The sequence below is a fragment of the Trachemys scripta genome, chromosome 5, assembly GCF_013100865.1.
Source record: "Trachemys scripta elegans isolate TJP31775 chromosome 5, CAS_Tse_1.0, whole genome shotgun sequence".
NCBI classification, from domain to species: domain Eukaryota; kingdom Metazoa; phylum Chordata; order Testudines; family Emydidae; genus Trachemys; species Trachemys scripta.
Window position 1 is genome coordinate 25,709,326 of NC_048302.1, and position 10,802 is coordinate 25,720,127.

Genomic DNA, 10,802 nt, shown 5'->3' on the forward strand with positions numbered 1-10,802 from the left:
ATTTTTAGCTTATTCATATCTGTGAAAGGTACATCCCTACAGTCAGATTTTTTTTCTTTTAATCAAACCTCCTCCAGCTATCTTTCTATGATTTCTCATGAGTGCAAGAGATAAAAAATAAAAGAACCTCATCTGAAGCACACAACCTTTTATTGTGATTTATATTTTTTGTGGAACACCAGCTGACAAATACTGGTTTTACAGTTTCAACCAGATAAATATAGAACAAGGGATAAATAACAGTACAAATGCAAGGGAGCATGGAGACAAGGCTTGTGATGTCAACAAGTAAATCGTTGTGATAGTTTCATTTTTAAACACATGGCCTCTTTCTTTAACAGATAATTATCATTACGGCGGTAACAATTAGTGATATTTAGAACTTGGATAGTGCTTTTCCATCTCAAAACACTTTACCAATGTCATTAATCTTTATAACACCCTCTGAAGAGTACTATATAACAAATAGGAAAGCACTATTAGCCCCATTTACAGGTGAAGACATTGAGGCACCGAAGTTAAATGATGTGTCCAAGGTTACAAAGGGTTCAATGTCAGAGCCTGAATTAGAATCCCAAGTTCTCAGCACTGTGCTCATGTAGCTTGACCATGCCTATCTCCCTCCCACTACAGTCGTTGCCTTAGCATCTTGTTTTATGGTTTTTCCATTGCATTATAATAAACCATAGGAATGTAATCCAGGCTAAGGAATTGGTACATACATGAAATCATAGCTCATGAATTTTTCCTATCCCCATTATAAGTATTTTCAAAGAAATTACTTTGTTGTTTTAATAGTCGTGGCATTTTTCAGAAGTATATAAGAGAGAACAGCATTTGTGTACAGCAGGAAAGATTAACAGCTTAGGCATGTCCCTCTTCTCCCCTCATCCCCAGAATTGGGAGGAAGGGGAATTCAGGTTCACACATCTGACATGGTTCAGTTAAGCAAACGTAACATAATCATCATAAAGTTCTGTGTTTTAAAGTAGTATTTTCCAGAATATAGTTATCTCCCATGAATTCCCAGGAACTTGCCTAGTCCAGCTACTTAAAGTACACCCTTAAGCGTGAAGCAGAGACCGAGACTGGCTCTCCTTACATTGTATTGGGGGGGGGGGAAAGGAAGTCAAAATGTATCTAAGAAGTTTCCAATGTGAAGACACTGAAATTTGGGGTCCTGTTTTGTTAATCACAATGCAGCAGGTTCATATATGTCAATGTTCAAGGTACTTGTGAAGGAAAATGACGGGGGGGACACAAATAACCAGGAAAAAATTAATGGAGCTAGTCTCTGACTGCAAGGGAACCATTTAGCAACCAACTGCCTTATGTGATCACTCTCCTCTCTGTTTAGGGACGGTCTTACAACATTTCTGCTCTTGAAAAGATAGCAAAATTCTGAGTTGGGCTCATTAGAGTGAGAGATTTTAAAATGATGGCTCCTTTTTCTATGGTTTATTCATGTGAAGTGGAGAAATGATATATAGAGATGGGTGCAAATCCAAAGTGTAGAACCAAATGGCTGGGAACTTTGGGGAAGCATAACTCTGAAGCTGGAAGCAGTGGGCCATGTGATGAAAGCTTCCAGAAGAATTCCCTGTGTGTGAATACCAAAGTCTTTGGGTGGAGATAGTAAAACAGAACAGCAAAAGTTCTTATTGTACCTTATAAGATGATAGTCAAATTAAAATTATTTGCATCTACAATTTTTGTACTTACTGTTACAAATAAATTCTAAGATTACTATAACATTTTTTCCTCTTTTTTGCAATTTGTTTACATTGTGCTGATGGTGCATGCTTTTTCTGTAAGACCTTAAAGAGGGCATTTACCAGTCACTGCAGAAGAGCTGAAAATGAACAAATACCAAGCAGCATCCACCTGTAGGTGTCACAGTTCAGGGCAACTGCACCTCTATTCCACTTCTGTGATCCAGTGAAGGCATCCACTCTAGGCTTCTGGCTTGCCTCGCTACCATCTCTCTTGAACAGAGATGGTCTCACTCCCTCCTGACTGGGGTATTTCCAGGCTGCGCAGTCCCCCTGACTGTATTCTGATATCTCCTGCAAAAGACAGACTACCTAAACAGGACTGCTTACTTTCTCTTCAGAGGCTAACAACAAAGTAATTGCCCACAGTTGTAAGGTACTACATACCACTTCCTCTGCAAACCTATTTTATTCTTAAGTTGAAAACATATTCAAAACTACAAAGGAACCTATATGCATGCCAATAAGCTTACCAGAGATCACAGGAGCTGACTTTCCAATGTGCTGGGGTGTACTTGACCCCCAGCTCTGCCCCAGGCCCCATCCTGCCCCTTTCCACCCCCTTCCCAGAGCACGCTGTGTCCTTGCTCCTCCCCAGAGCCTCCTGCATGCAATGAAAAAGCTGATCGCGGCAGGTGGAAGGGAGAGAGAGGTGCTGGGGGAAAAGTGGGGCTGCTGGTAGATGCTCAGCACCCACCATTTTCCCCGTGGGTGTTCCAGCCCCGGAGCACCCCAGAGTCAGCGCCTGTGCCAGAGATCACTCCAACCCTATTGTGGGCTTTGGCAGGAGCAGTCTTTCAAAACACCACCCAAGGAGTTTCATTGTAGTTTCAAGTTTGTCCGTTTCAGCTCAGAACAAGCATTCAGTCTTTTGGGGCCTCAGTAGGCCAACTCCTTCTACCCCTCCCTAAGGATTGGGACCCTCCACGAACTAGGGGGTCCAGTTCATTTGCCGCAGCAGGAAGAAGGTCCTAAACCTGTTTAAAATCAGGCTATTTATCCAAAAATCCTTTCTTTTTCTGTTGGTCCCCAGAGAATCCAGTCTGAACTAGTATATGCTCATCTCTCCAGAGGGTGGCGTCAAAGGGCTGATAACGGCAGAAATGTGATTAGCGTCCCTCACCTCCTAGAGGAGTTATATACAATTCCAATAACATACGCAACTGATAATTAATACAACAGGCTACACGGATATTAAACCTAATTCAATATGTTATAACTTAATTCAGTAAATTTATCTTACTTCCATAAAGTTTGGCCAGACTATTATCAATCTGTCATAGTATGAGCAGAGAGAAAAAAATGAACTGGAGTATTTTTGGTTTTGCTCTCTGGACTCTCCAAAAGGCCCATCTAAACATTAAAAGGGAAGCAGGAAAAAACCCTTAACTGTTAAAGGGATTTTTTTGAAATGCATGTTATTTAAATGGTACTCTATCTGAAATAATGCTTTAAGTAAATTGTTAATCTAAAAAAATTTAATTGGACAATTAATTTAGTGTGTGTTAATTTAGGTTCCAAACCCGCAAACATTTTAGTATGTGTTTGCAGGATTGGGACCATAGGATAAACAAAGTGCTAATCTTTTGGCTTTTTTAAAAATCATTTCCGCAGTTTCAAATAATAAATCTTCAGACATATTCTGAAACTCAAGGATATACACAAATCAAAATGTACAGCACAAACAAAACTGCACTACAAGAACAGTCAATGATTATTGCCGGAAATATGACTAGGAATTAGGAAGGGAGAAAGGATGACAAACAGAAAATCTAAAGCACCTGTACACAAACTCCTTGTGCAATTATTTTATGGAGACTAATTATAGCGACTGTGAGTGTCTGCCTCCACCCTATCATTGCGTTGATATGTAATCCATTTGAGGGTGTAGAGCTCTTAGGCCTTGGCTACACTTACCCGCTAGTTCGACAGCTGGAAATCGAACTTCTGGGTTCGACTTATCGCGTCTAGTCTGGACGCGATAAGTCGAACCCGGAAGTGCTCGCCGTCGACTGCGGTACTCCAGCTCGCCGAGAGGAGTACCGCGGAGTCGACGGGGGAGCCTGCCTGCCGCGTGTGGACCAAGGTAAGTTCGAACTAATTCGAACTAAGGTACTTCGAACTTCAGCTACGTTATTCACGTAGCTGAAGTTGCGTACCTTAGTTCGAATTAGGGGTGTAGTGTAGACCTGGCCTAAGTGTACTTGTGACTAATATCCATCCTTGAGGAAATTTTCATATTTGTGAAATCTCTTTGTGAGAAGTTGCATTCTGTGACAAAGTAGAACTTTGATTATTGAGCCCAGATTTACTGCAGCTTTGTTTCTGAAGATTAGCTATCTTGGAGAATAAAAATTTATGCACTGCAATATTTTATGCACATAAACACACACATGGTCTACTACTGCTATCACTGAAATCAATAGGAGTTTGACCATTGATTTAAATTGGAGCAAAGCAGGTTTTTGTCATATAAATGCTGCTTCTCTGATTATGAAAAGGATTCAGCAGGCCTGTAACATCTAATGTACATGTTGACTGGATGCAGTAATAATAACTCCACATGATTAATAGTGGATCTTTAGAGATATCAATCCTTTTTAAAAATATCCATTATACCTACATACTGGATAACAATGGAACTCATAGTACCATCTTTTTTACCATAGAATTACACTGTAACTAGGCTTGTGATTGAAGACTTTCATTTCACTTTGCTATAAATGGATGTTCGTTCCACCAGTGGTCAGCAACTGTGGGTTCCCCTGTGAATCACTGTGTTCTTTACAAGATGTTACTATTCTAAAGCTGAACAATGAATGGAATAAACTGGGTGACACCCTGAACTGTACTGTTTTTCTATGTTTCCAGTTCTTCCTCTTGGATAATTTCAATGGATTTAAAGTTAAGTTTGTAGAGCTTCTGTCAGGTCTGTCACACTGAAAGAGAGGGAGGCTGTGGCATGAGACACCACTTAGCCTCCTGGGGAAATACAGAGGTCACAGAGTCATGATGATTGGATTCCCGATACTGCACAGTCACCTGAAGCTTCTTTTGTAAGAGGCCTCCTGTCATAAATGACACTAGCTAAATCAGCATATAAACCTCTTGCATAGTACGCGAATGGACTCAACCCATTTGTTTGGGGGTAAGAAGACAATGTCTACAAAAACAGGTGTCCAGAATAGCTGCAGAGGCAATGGGTAGTAATGGCAAGATAGCAATTGTCTAGTGGCTTTGTCACCACAATGGCCGTCGAGACCTGAGTTCTGTTCTTGCTTCTGCCACTCACTGTGTAGCCTTGAACAATTTACTTAACCTTTCTGTGGTCAGCCTCTCTCTTTGCAGAAGAAAATAAATATTTCGATACTTTTGTAAAAACAATGAGAAGTATTTGGGTGAAAGGAGCTCTCCATGTGTAATATATTCATAGTACAACTTTTGCAGTGAAAACGCACCCATGACAAAAATGTTAACTGTAAAGTGCTTTCGTATCCAAATCAGGCAGGCACCTTGCTCAATGAGCTACACAGAGATTTTGGTTAAAAAACAAATCTATAAATTTATAGTGTGACAGCCACCAGAGGGAGCAATTACTTAAACTATGCTACAAAGTTCATCTCAATTCATAACAAGTGCTCTCTGTATTTCTAGTGCAGTACTGTCAAGCCCAAGCATTCAAGAATCAGGAGTAAGGCCTCAAAAATCATGAGATTTTTTTTATTTTGCCTTCCGGTTATTGAGCCTTTAGAGTGCACACAGGTGATTTATTCAGGCTTTTCTCCTCCACCAGGAGGAGAAACTTACTTTTTTAAAGGAAACTGAGATCCTCACGTAATTAGTTGCCTCCAGGAGCTGGGACTTTAAAATATGTGAAATATCACAAGATCTGGTAATGCTGATGATGTTCTTTGTAATCTGAATGCAGATTGTAATGGGAGATCGTAAATTGTAAATGGAGATTAGTAAAATACCAAGATAGCGCTGTGACAGCCCACATCCAAATCATACATGTGAAAAATGTTTATCACACATAATCTGTAAAATAAGATTTAAATCTATTAGGCATCAAAGCCAGCATATATAAAAATTTCATAAACAATATCAGGTAGTATTAGTACTACTAAATTAAGCAGTAAGAAGAGAATTTGATAAATAGCTGAAGTGAAGTACTGTAATTAAAGAACTTAAAGTTCTTTACATTTTAATTTATAAATCCAATTATTTTTAATTTATGTTGCCAAATGCACTTAGCAGAAAAGTTTAAATGAGATTTTATCTTTGGTGGGAGTTGGTAGATAAACAGCAAAGGCACAAAGATCCACACACAAAAAGCATGGATTTTTTGTAAGAGAAAATGTATTGGGAGTAGATGTAAACTTAAATATTAGTTCATAGAAATTAGAGATGGAAAAGACCTATTAGGTTATTTAGTCCATCCTCCAGTTAATACATGATTGTTCTCTACACTGTATACCCTGTTGTTTTGTTCAATCTTTGGGGGACTATTCCACAGTCCAACAGATCTCAGAGTCAGGAAGTTTTTCTTAATATTCAGCTAAATTTTCATTTTCTTAAGTTCCTTTAACTACCTTTGGGTTATTTTGTTTCTTGCCCTTAAAGGTTTCCTCTTACTGACTTTTTACTCATATCAATTATAGATAACTATCATGTCCACCCTCTTAGTCAACACTTATAACTAACTTTTCCTTATAGTCAATCTTTCCAGTTCCCTAATTAATTGCTCTTTGCTGAACTCACTGCAATCTGCTTAAGTGTTTCTGGTGCTGAGTAGCCCAGAACTGAACACAATATACTAGGTGTGGTCTCAGAAGTTCTATCTGAAACACAATGTAAAAATAGCACTACCTTGTACAACAAAAATGCAGCTCTTTCTGTGTAGACAGTCATATCTGCTGACTTTAAGTACATTTGTATTGCTTTTTACTCCCTCTCATCATACAGGGGCCAACAGATCTGAGATATTATGCCTTGATGAACAGTTCCAATCAGTTACACCTGTGCAAATTCAAAGACAATACCAGAATTGAAGAGATGTCAGAAGACCATTTGGCCTGCAGAAACTTCCATGACAGAGGTGAGCAAGAAGGAAAGAACCCAGCTTAACTATTTTCAGGGTCTGCATTTAGTTAGAAAGAAATAGTCTACAAAAACAAAGGCTGAGTCTATCTTATGTGGAAATTGAGACATCATGAACAGCAACATCGTCTCCCCCCCATGCCATTTTTAGACTTACTTCTAAAAAAAATGCAATTTAGAGATTTGTAATATGTGAAAATATTACAGTGGATATAGAAACTGAAATTAAAGTCCAGGCCTACAGAGGAAAATAATATGAATTAAAGTTAAAATCAAAATATTAAAATGTCAAGTCATTAATTCAGAGAAACACCATCAGGCTAATTTAGGACCTGAAAAATATTCATGGCCTTTTCTTTTTAGCTAGAAGAAACTTTAAAACACATGGAGTCTAAGTTTTGTGGTTAAAATATCTGTCACTGTTTGATGTCCCTAGCTCTGCAGTGGGGAACGTATATGACATTCTGGGGTGCAATCCAGACCAGTAAGGAGCTGAGTCACTCCTGCAACACAACCTTGGGTGCTTCACAATTATAGCTTACAACTTGGGTTGCTCACAATCAGCTTGCCAGCATACAGGTCGCACCCTGAGTGCTGTGTAAAGCCACAGCACTGGCCCAGCAGCTCTGACTCCAGCTGCCTGTCAGCAGGCACCAGCCACACACTGTCTTCCAGCAGCGTTGGTTACTATTTTCAATGTGACCCCAACGCACTCCCCATCCTGAATTCCCACCCCCCCAATATGTGTTTTGCAGTGTCCAGACCTCTCCAGGATAATCCAGATATACTAGCTCCGTTGCCCCCTCTAAAGGGTAAGTACCCAACAATGCTACCTTAAATTAAGTTACCCAAACAATTCACAACACTGGATTAGTTTTAATTAAAGAATAAAACAGATTTATGTAACTATAAGAGATGGATTTCAAGTGAGTACAAGTGATGAGGCATTAAAGTCAGAAATGGTTACAAGAAAAATAAAGATAAAGCACGTTAGCACTTCAGCGTAGACACTACCTATGCTGACAGGAGGGGTCTCCATCGGCATAGGTAATCCATCTCCTTGAGAGGTGTTAGCTAGGTCAACAGAAGAATCTGTCCATTCACTTAGCGCTGTTTCCACCAGGACTTAGGTCAGTTTAACTATGCTGCTCAGGGGTGTGGATTTTTCACACCCCTGTGTGACAACGCAGTTATGCTGACCTAATTTTCTAGTGTAGACTAGGCCTAAATTTGTTTTTCCACTGATTTAGTCCTTATACCAATTTAACTGTTTGTACTTTGTTAGAGAGATCACTCCTTGGATCTCTATATTTTCTCCTAATAAGAAAATAGGCCAGCCTACAACAACTGCTCTTGATGGAGATGTGAGGAAGGCAATACTTAGTGAAATCTGCTTAGGGATGGGAAGAGAAAGAGCTTCATCTTCCAATATATACCTTGGGTCAGGGGAATTATTTAAGGATGGGGGAGTGGGATTGGTGAAGGGCTTTAGGCACAAATGGTTGGGAGTGAGCAGCTTTCTGGGTCTGTAGAAGACTACACAATACCCTACCCCACCCTCTTTTTTTTTTAATTGCTGTGTTTCAAATTTCAAGAGACGTTTCTAAGATTAAATGACCTAAACCCCCAGGTGGGTACCCTACCCACTGGGCTACAATTATTCATTCCCCTGCCTCTTGGGCCACATGACTGTTTAAGTATTTACAACAGTGGAATAGTCAGAGGGAGAAGAGGAATGACTCCGTGGGTAGGGCACCCACCTGGAAGAGGGGAGACCCTGAATCCAGTCCATCTGCTCCAATCACTCTTTCATTATTTAATCCACAGTGAATCTCCTGCTGAAGGTGCTCGAGGGTGCCCCACATCATAATATCCCACAGCTCAGCAGTTAGAGCTCTCCTATGAGAGGTGGGAGACCCCTATTCAAATCCTTTCTTCCCCAGTGGCACAGAGGGGAAACTTGAAACTGGGTTTCCCACATCCCAGGTGAGTACTCCAACCACTGGGCTAAAAGTAATAAGGTGAGCACTACCACCTCCTCCTGTGGCTGTTTTGTGTGAAGCAAGGCAGATCCCACAAGAGGTGCCTAACCGGCCTGACTCCAGGCAGCTATTTCCTGTTTGTGGCTTGCTAAATAGAGGGAGATGCCTCTTTATAGCCAGGATTTAGCCATCTATCTCCAACACCACTCAGGTTGACATCTCCCATTGGCTAGTTTAGCAGCTCCCCACCTAGCATGCTGGCTTTTGTGAATTGTATCCTTAGGCACCTACCGCTCCCTATTCATTCTATAAGGAGCTTAGGCACCTAAGTCTTCATGGGGGACTGCAGTGTTGTTCCTGGGACTTTCTAGGCACCACGACACTCAGTGTTGCAACACCTAAGTACCATTGTGAATCCCAGCCTTAATCTGTGCTTCTATTTCCCCATCTATAAACTGTGATAATGATGTATAATTACCCAGCAGGGTTGGTGTGAGCCTTACTCACTGTTTGTGAAGTACTTCTAGTCCTTCAGGTGAAAAGTTCTTTCCAAGTGTTGGCAGTTGTTATTCCATAAGTAATGATGTGTTATATTAGTAACAGGGTTGCTACCTAGCCAGTTTCCGACTGGTTTGGATGGTTTTTCTATTGCCTTGCTGGTTGCTATGTTTTTATTTTGTATTTTCTCTCATCTGTCAGCTATTCACACATGCAGCAGCACAACTGGCTGTGCTGCAAACTTCTAACTACCACATACGTCACATGGATGGGAGTGCCGCATCCAAGTCCTGCTCTGTGCGCTGGTCCCTCAGTATGCCCAAACCGTGGTGGCTGAGGCTCCCGCTCCTCCTGGCACTGGGAAGTGAGAAAGATGGGATTGTGAAGCAGGACAGATGGACCCAAGGCTTGCTATTACGGAGCAGGAAACAGTGGGGACCAGGGTGGGGGAGGCAGAGGCTCCTGGGAAGGCATAGATGTGGGGGCTTATGGGCTGGGGGTCAGTCTGGGGGTGGGCACCTAAGAAGGGAAAAGGAAGATTGGGCTGGTGTGTGTTCACGAATGCCAGAGAGGGGAAAGGAGGTCTGGCCGGTGATAGGCAGGGCAGTGGCCCGTTTCTCTGCATCTCAGAGGTGGTGACCCTAATTAGTAAGAGGAAAGGAGATGGTTAAGACGCGACCGTTGGTTTGAAAAGATTAATGGTAGCCAGAAGGCTTTTGGGAATCAAACTTGTATCAGAAGGAAGGGGTGGCTTAAGAACTGAGAGAAGCTTGTTGTCCTGCCCTAGAGAAATGGAAATGAGTGGTGGGCGCAGCCATAGGCTTTGCCAGCGACAGAGGGTTTCACTCCTGGAAGTTCATAGGATGAGACACCAAGAATTCAGGGCAATGGCAGGGGAAAATTCAGATCAGAGATGAAGGAAACAAACAGGATTGTGCATAGCAGGGAAATAAAGGTTCAGCTTCCCCTCAGGGAGCAGGAATTCAGTGCTGCCCACTGGTGACCTTACTGCCCTGTTACTGATTGCCGGGGATCTCCGTTCAGGGCCAGCTCTTGCAATCCAGGCAACGCGCAGGCACCCCAGCTCTCAGGGCACCCGCCAGGTCCTGGCTTGGAGGGGTGTGGGGAGAAAATGGCCAAGGGGCCGAGGGCTCCGCCATCAGAAGGTGCGAAGTCCCCACGCGCTGTTGAAGGCGGGTATTTCCTGTAGGCCAGGCCGGGGGCTCTAGGGGCTTCCCAACAGCCCTGTGGAGGAGACACTGAGAACAGCTGGGAGCCTGGGCAGGCCTGGCTCGGGGGGCGGGGCGGGAGGGATGCGGCATCGCGTGGCCAGTGCTTTGCGCCCACCGCCCGCGCGAGCCACCCACAACGTGCGGGGGGCCATGGCCACGGTGAGAGGCAGCGCTGTAGCCGTGGGGCCCCCACCCCACGAGCCCCGCGGGGGGGGGGC

The 10,802-nt window shown here is 42.5% G+C and overlaps 1 long non-coding RNA gene across 1 annotated transcript; it reads right to left on the reverse strand.

Moving 5' to 3' along the window:
• Window positions 1-5,235: 5,235 nt before the first annotated feature.
• Window positions 5,236-10,525, reverse strand: LOC117878216. Its single transcript, XR_004645928.1, has 3 exons — window positions 9,362-10,525; window positions 6,642-6,791; window positions 5,236-5,810 (listed from the first exon to the last, which is right to left on the reverse strand). It is a non-coding gene; the product is annotated as an uncharacterized LOC117878216 (long non-coding RNA).
• Between the last annotated feature and the right edge of the window lie 277 nt (window positions 10,526-10,802).